We start from the raw sequence: 8,929 nt of genomic DNA, 5'->3' as shown, positions 1-8,929 counted from the left end.
AGACTACCACACAGTAGACTATTTATAACCACTTACTGTTAATTTAACAAACCACTTCATAGATCCATTAATGTCATGCAGTTAGATTCCTCTGAATTTGTTTCATTCCATTTAAAATAAATAAATAATTACAAGCATGATTCAGGGCCATCAACACTGGTAACATCTACACCTATGAGTTGTATGATGACATTCTGTAGTAATGTGTGGACATGGACCTCTGTTAGATTACCATCATATCAGAATAAACTTTATGGTCACATCACAGGTTTACAAGAAGTGGGTGAAATGTTTGTTTTCCTGCAGCATAAATACACAGTGGTAGAATTCTATAATGTTACCTCTGTTTACTGTATTGATGCAGGATCAATTTATGAATTCTATAATATCACTGTACTATTGTAGGATCTTTTTTTTAATACTTTATTTTGAGATTTTTCAATGAAACAATTAGACAAGACAACAACAGACTCCAACAACAGCCCCCCACCACGGACTGGAGATGCCAAAACCCTCGACCCACACCACCGGGCACAAGTCTTGTGCCATAGGCCCAGTAGCCTATGGGACGGGGCAACGGCGGAACCAACAGAAGCCCCAGGGCACCCCGCCACCCCGATCCTCCCACATCCGAACTGAACGGTGAGACACAGGCCAAAGATCTGCGGTGCCCCCTGTATGCGTGTGTGCAAATGAGTGTGGGATGTCACTTACTTCATCATAATAAAACAGCCTAAATAAAGATCCTGAACCAGTCTGAATCCATTTCTCTCTTCCATAAAGTCCAAAAAGGGGGACCATACCTCCAAAAATACCTCTGCCTTATCCTGCATTTATTTAAGCCTCTCCAGGGGTAACAGACATTATTTTGGCCATCCACATAATGTTCATTTGGAATATTATCCGTCTTCCATGAAATTAAAATACATTTCTTTGACAAAAATCTATACATAAAATATCAAACAATTGTCTATGTGGAGAGCTAATAATTACATTTAGGTCAACTAGGTCATTAAGGAGGAGATTTTCCAATATATATATATATATATATATATATATATATATATATATATATATATATATATATATATATATATATATATATTATATATATACATAAAATGAGATCCCCGTGCATTCAAATCATGATGACATTTAAGAAGACATAACTTAACATAAGATAACACACCAGTCTCCATGTAAACATCTGTATTCACTGCTATCGTTTTGACTTATCATTTGAAATAAAAAAATCACACCCAGTGTGAAGTGGGCGGTGTGGTCACAGTGGTCATCACAGTGATGGAAGAAGTGATGGAAGAAGTGATGGAACAAACCATAACTTAAAAAAAACACATTTATTGTTTTTTTTAAGTTATGGTCCTATTTATAGGGCTATGCACATGTGTCATGTTTCCCTAGCCAATCACAGTCCTGAATAGACTGTGATTGGCCAATCACGGTGCAGGGTTAGGGGGGTACATTTGTGGCCAATCACAGCGCAGGATTTGGTGTGCAAATATCCAAACCTCACATATAGGGGCGGTTTCACCGCCCAAAAATGTTTTTGCATTGAGGCTGGACAGGACCGTCATTTCATTAAAAACTCAGTATTATCTTCTTGATAAATAATCGATTGGTCAGTAACAGTTACACACCTCCTCCACCAGGCGGCAGTGCCTGGGTCCTTTGCTGCGCATGCTTGAGACAAGTTGAGCAGGAAGTAAATGTGTGTTGTTTATTATTTTCAGTCGCCGTTTAGCGTAATGGTGGAATTGTTGATCTTTGTGCCTTTACACATTATATAAGTATATTACAGTAGGAACAGAGAGCTTTACACATTATATAAGTATATTACAGTAGGAACAGAGAGCTTTACACATTATATAAGTATATTACAGTAGGAACAGAGAGCTTTACACATTATATAAGTATATTACAGTAGGAACAGAGAGCTTTACACATTGTATAAGTATATTACAGTAGGAACAGAGAGCTTGGTGAAAATGTCTCTTAAAGGAGGTAAAATGAGTCAAATGGAGTCTGTACGGCTGAAGATAAATGAACACATGACGTCGGTGGGAGAGGAGATATTGTGTGTTTTGGAGGAACAGCAGCTCAGTGGTGTTGATGTTTGTAGTGTGAAGCTTAATGTCAGAGTGTTTGTGTTGGAGCGCCTCAGTGCGGCTGCAGAGTTCATGTGCAACCTCTTCCAGAGAGAGAACAAACTGCTGGACCTGATGCTACAGCCACACATCAAACTACACAGAGCAGGTTGGTTCATGATGCTACAGCCACACATCAAACTACACAGAGCAGGTTGGTTCATGATGCTACAGCCACACATCAAACTACACAGAGCAGGTTGGTTCATGATGCTACAGCCACACATCAAACTACACAGAGCAGGTTGGTTCATGATGCTACAGCCACACATCAAACTACACAGAGCATGAGAACGAGTTCGTTCATTCCCTTTGTTGAGCCAAATCTGGGTTGAACATGATTCGTGGAGCTGCCTCTGGTGTTATGATCGTGGACTTACGTTTTTGAAGTATTTAGACAAATACAGGGGGATCCCAATGTTGTGGTGTATCTTGTAGTCCAGGCCCATTGTAAGTTGCTTTACTCTGTCCTCAACCCTAAGCCATCCAATCCTAGCAAAGTGAGCAGGGGTTAGATGGGTTCGGTGTTTGAGGCCAAGAAGTAGCCTTACTAGTTTGTTTTGGGATGTTTGGAGCCTTGTTTTTAAGGCCTTGGTGGTGTTGTGGTACCATGAGGAGCATGCATAATCGAAATAACCTTGTATGAGGGCCCCTGCAAGAATCAGCAAGGTATTCATACTGACTAGAGGGGAAATCGAATACAAAAAGCATGTTCTTTGGTAGCTCCGACGGAACCTCTCCCTCCGCTGTATAACTCCGAGATGAGGTTCCTCGTTTGTCGGTGCCGTTTGAGCAGGACATTGTCGCACGTTTTCCACTTTACATGTTTCTTACCCCTTTCTGCACATCGTATCCAAATAATTAAGGTTTTCTAAAAGCTGGCAATAAAATCTATCCAACGAGTTGAAAAAAGTGTTTAAATAGCTTCTCTCCTCAGCCGGTTCCATAATATTATGCATTAGAAGATGCAATTAAACATTTGACCAGTAGGGGAATCAGTAATGTTAACTCCGCGGGCGCAACTTCCGGGTATGTCTTAAAAACATGTAACCGGCTGAGGAGAGGAGCGAGTTAAATACTTTTTTCAACTCGTTGGATAGATTTTATTGCCAGCTAGAACTTAAAACATCTGTGAGCATTTTAGAAAACCTTTACTTTTTGGATACCATGTGCAGAAAGGGGTAAGAAACATGTAAAGTGGAAAATGTGCGACAATGTCCTGCTCAAACGGCATCGGGCCACGTAAGACCTCATTTCGGAGCTACATAGCGGAGGGAGAGGTTCTAAATGGGGCTAGTTCTTTGGTTGACCTTTTTGATCACTTTTTGATCACCTACCTGGAACCCAGGTCGGTGATTTCATCCTTTCGTGTGATAACATCATCACCCACTTTGATTGTGAAGCTCTCAGCCTTGCTAAGGTTAGTACTAGACCCAAAGAGGATGGATTCAGTTTTACCCAGGTGTAATGATAGTTTGTTGTCGGTGAGCCAGATGCGGATCATTGTCGAGTTCAGAGCGGAGGGTTTTCTCAACCTGCAGCCTGTCACTGTCCGAGACCAGCAGAGCAGGTTGGTTCATGATGCTACAGCCACACATCAAACTACACAGAGCAGGTTGGTTCATGATGCTACAGCCACACATCAAACTACACAGAGCAGGTTGGTTCATGATGCTACAGCCACACATCAAACTACACAGAGCAGGTTGGTTCATGATGCTACAGCCACACATCAAACTACACAGAGCAGGTTGGTTCATGATGCTACAGCCACACATCAAACTACAGGTTCAGGCTTCATTCCAAACTCCTCCTTACATAAACCGGAACGCTCGCCCCAATGCACACTCGTGCATTGGGGCATGATGCAGTTTAGGAATAAGGTTAGCTTTAGGCTAGCCCTAGAATGGAGGGGATATTTCTTACATTTCGGATTGGCCTATAATACCGCCGGATTTGCCCCGGGGCGACTGTGTTTTGGGGTGAGTGTTTTGGTATTCTTGCGTTGGTGTGCCACGATAAACAAGGACGTTTAGTGGATCAAATAGAATCACTTTTCGGTTATTGGCATCGTCTATTTCTCACTTCAAATGTTTTCAGAAACATTCGTGAGAGCAACGTTTAGTTGTAAATGACATTGTTTGTTTTTTACATGGATGTCATGTTTGATTACAACATAAAACCAAGCAGCGCAGGTTGACATGAGCAGGTGTTCTGAGTCTCTGATTAGACAGCGGTCTGTTATAGAGCTCATCGGTCATTATCAAGAAATAATGACCGAATTATCCGATCATCAACCCATACAATCCGAATCACTTTTCCGTTTTGTTTGTCCCTTGTGTATTGACAGTGATCATCAGGATTTTGTTCAGAGCATTCCAGTTTCTGCCTGACTGCTTTAGACTGCTTGCATACTAGCTTTTCTCCTGTTCTTGACTTTTTCCTTATAGCCTTCTGGTTGTTCCAAATAGACCTCACAACCAATTGGTGTGTGCAGGTACGCAGTTTTCACATCCATTTGGTGTAAAACTAAATCTTCCTGCACTGCCTTTTTCATGACCACTCTAACAGTTGTCATGTCAGCTGTAGGTGAGAATGTCTCCTCATAGTCAATGCCTTGTTTTCGGCTGTAACCTTTTGCAACAAATCTCGCCTTATATTAGTCTGACCCATCAGTATCACTCTTGGGAGTATAGTGCGTAGCAAAAAATCCTGAAGGGGGCGTCAACAAGTGTCATTTGGTAGCGCAGACATCTTGGTGGAGGTTGACTTAACATTGACTCCCTCCAGTATGTCTGCAGCTACTATGCCACGCCCCCCGTGGTGACGACACGTTGCCAAGCACTACAGACCCATTTACCCCCCCACTGCCTTTTTGCCTGGTGGCAACTGGGTGATCTTGAATGTTTCATTCTCTTCTAGTGACTGCATTTCGTCATTCATTGCATTGATCCACTGCCGTGACTTGGTTGACCCTATGGCATCCTGGTCATTTTGTGGTATGTCACAAACTGCTCTATAACAACATGTTACCAGTTAGTCTACTGTATCCTCAGTCTCATACTGTAAGCGCACTGGCTTTCTCCTACAGTAGCTCTAGGTGGGGTCTTTCTAGCCTCACTCTCAGTGCTTGGCTATTCACATTCAGCCTCAGAAACATCACCTTGAACACTTTGACCTCATGCAGTTCCCATTTTTCCATCAACATTTTACTCATTGTCAAGGACCCTGGTGAGTCCCTCTCTGTCATGACATTCAATGTGTGACCCATGTGTCTGTGTTTCTTTTTCTATGCCACTGTCTTGTTTGTGAATTTCACCAACCTGTGTTTTTAGACTTTCTCTTTGTCTGGATAGTACACAAGGTAAGCTGGGCTGTTCTTGTCGTAGCCAATAAAAATCCCCTGCTCACGAATGTACAGTAACTTCCCTCTTTCTCTTGTGTGTAGGCAAAACACACAGATCCCAATTTCTGAAGTTTGGACATGTTTGGTTTCTTGCCTGTGAGCATCTCATATGGTGTTTTCTTTGTGCGATTACTGTACCTCCTGTTCCTTACGTAGGCTGCTGTCTGTACAGCATAATTCCACAGCGTGTCTGGTAACTTACTGTAACAGCATACGTCTGCTAAGAACCTCTCTGTGGCTTGAACTGCATCACTTTTGGATTTTAGGAAATACACAGTTATGGCACCCGAATAGGCCTGTCACAATTATTACATAATCGTCTAATCACAATTATTTTAGATAATCGCAATAATTTTTTGCATAATCGTCTACATGTTGAAACATTTTCACACATTTTCAAATATTAAAAAACCCAGAAATAGCTGATCTACAAGCTTACAACGCGTAGTGACGCGTTGTAAGCTTGTAGATAAGCTATTTCTGCGTACATGTATAAAATTGAAATACATATTAAATATGTTAATCATTTCTTTGTATATTTAAGTTATTTGTCATATCTAACCTGTGCAATGTTTGATTACGAAGCCTAAAAGGCAAACAGAATTCTTTATTTTATTCATAATTATGTTCCAATGTTCCATGCCAAACACACAATTAAATCGTTAATCACAATTATTTGAATGACAATTAATCGTCAAAATTAAATTTACACCCAATAGTCGTCTGTAAAAGACTGCATATTTGTGCCCTTCTAAGCTTGGGGTTGTCATGGGACCGGCTAAACCAGTGTGGACCAGCTGTACAGGTTCTGTGGCCTTACTGTCTGGCTCCCTATTCCTTGTCTGTGTGAATTGTCCCTTTGTACGTATTTCACACAGTCGTGCTGGCCTGACTGCACTGCCGCTTATCTCCATGCCTTTTACCACACCCAGTAACTTCTGTACATCCTCATAATAGGGCATAGCAGTGGCGGCCATTTTCTGGTTCCACTTCAAAATACTCAAGGCATTTTTCCCATTGACATTTCCAAAAATATTGATATCAATTAATATTTTTTAACCCTAACCCTAATCAAGCCATCCAGGGTCCTGGTGAATCATGACCATAAAACATTTATTTCTGTGATTTTATTTTATTTTATATTTAATTATATGATATACTATATTTAATAAGTACCCTTTTGTTTTGCCGTTTTCAAAAAAGTTTTTTCACAGAATCAAACGTTTTATGGTCATGATTCACCAGGATCCTGGACGGCTTGATTCTAGGCTTAAATTAATTGATATCAATATTTTTGGAAATGTCAATGGGAAAAATGCATTATTATTTTGAAGTGGAACCAGAAAATGGCCGCCACTGCTATGCCCTATTGCAATGACCCAAAATGTCATGCCGAGTTTGCATGTTGTGACACACATTACATTTGTCAAGTTTTTTTCTGTCAAGCCTGTTGTTACCACTCTTGGTGATGTGGCAGTGGCTCAGGGGTAGAGTGGCCGGTAGAGCGGCCTGATGTCAACCGCGAGGTTCCCAGTTTGATCCCGGGCTCCCCCAGAGTTAGTGTCGAAGTGTCCTTGAGCAAGACGCTGAATCCATAATTGCTCCCGATGAGCAGGTTGGTGCCTTGCATGGTTTCCTCCGCCATCGGTGTATGAATGTGTGTGTGTGTATGTAATGCACAATTTATGTAAAATGCTTTGGATAAAAGCGCTATATAGATGCACCATTTACCATTTTATCATGTGAAAGTGTCGCTCCTCCATTTGTTGCTCTTGCCACTGAGAAGATGGACGGCATGTACAGTGCATCCTGTAGCTGTGCTCTTTGTTGTCGCCCATCGTTGTCTAGCAGGTAGATCAGCGCCGTTCCTCCGCGTTGTGCCATCCCGCTGCACTTGGTCCCATCCGCCAGCTCGATTGAATGGGTGTCGGGCTGGAATGTGTTATCAAAGCTCTTGAACTTGGCGATATCGTTCACGATGTGGGATTTCGCTTCGGCGTCCACCATGATGCCTTTCCTCTATTACGTTGGCTGATGGCTTCTCGCTGTTTGCCTGCTTGGCCATGAAGCAATGATCCTCGTCGTCGATGTCCTCCTCTTCTTCCTCTGCGACCTTTCTGGCTCTGGTCTTCCTTTCCCTTTTTCCTGCACAGGGACTGTGTGTGTGTGTTACTCCTGCAGTGACTGCACCACACTTTCTGGGTGCACTTGCTTCTAATGTTTGTCCACACTTGTCAGAGTGGTTTCTCCATCCTTCCTGTGTGTCTTGGTGCCTTGTTTGCTTTGCTTTGTGCTAGTCTTCATCACACTGTCCGTAGATCCAGTCGTCCTCATCTTCTCAGACTCTTCAAAGACCCTCACTTTTCTCTTGAAGTCTTTGAATGTAACGCTGTCCTCATTCTGTGTTATATGGACAGCCAGTGGCCTGAATGAGTCTGGCAGTCCATTCAAAATAGTGGCTACAAGCAGCCCATCACTCATGTTCTCTCCTGCATCACGAAGAGCTGAAATTATGTTCCACCCTTATCATTTAATCAGTAAAAGCTTCATTGTCTTCCATTTGTATGGTGGTCAATGATGTGTACAGGTTGAGAATCCTGGGCTTGCTTTTTCCAGAATAATGCTCCCTCAATAATTTCTGGGCTTTCCTTCCATCCTCTGCGGCATCATGACTTATCAATGACAAGCTCTTATCATCCAGGGCATTCACTAATTGAGCATAACAGTCTGCATTCTTCCCTCCGTCTGCAGCTAATGCTTCTACACCAGTGGGAGCTCGCAAAATAGTGTGTTTTAAGCTTCAGAATGTGTAAACGGCTAAGGAATCTAGTCTCCCACAAATCATATCTTCTTATCTTCTGTTCCATCGATTATAATCTGCTGTGGTAGTGTTCCTGCTCCAGCCATTTTCACGTTGCGTCCACGTTGACACGTCGCGGCACGTCTTCTCTTCAGAGTTCACTTATCTCCAAAGTGTTGCTTGACACTTGTCAAAATGTGCAATTCAATAATAATTACAAAACAAATTAATTAGCAGAGGAATACATCTGATACAATCAGAAAATACAGTATATTGAGAAGTTCTCTGCTGATGTTGCCTCCTCTCTCCTCCTTGTAGATCTCACACTCCTTCCTGTGTGTAAAGAGGAGGTTTCACCTGAAGAGGAGATGATTCCCAGCCTGGTCCAGGTGAAACTAGAGCCTCCACAGATTAAAGAGGAACAGCAGGAGGAGCACCCTCAAAGACCAGAGGAGGCTGCAGGGTCATCGTTGACATTACTAGCAGTGAAGAGCGAAGATGATGATGAAAACAGAGAGACAGAGCCTCTAGCCAGCACCTCAACAGAACACATGAAAA

This window comes from Gymnoscopelus braueri (genome assembly GCF_963280865.1).
Source record: "Gymnoscopelus braueri genome assembly, contig: SCAFFOLD_51, whole genome shotgun sequence".
NCBI classification, from domain to species: domain Eukaryota; kingdom Metazoa; phylum Chordata; class Actinopteri; order Myctophiformes; family Myctophidae; genus Gymnoscopelus; species Gymnoscopelus braueri.
The sequence above is the reverse complement of the archived record's forward strand: the minus strand, read 5'-3'. Positions refer to the sequence as shown.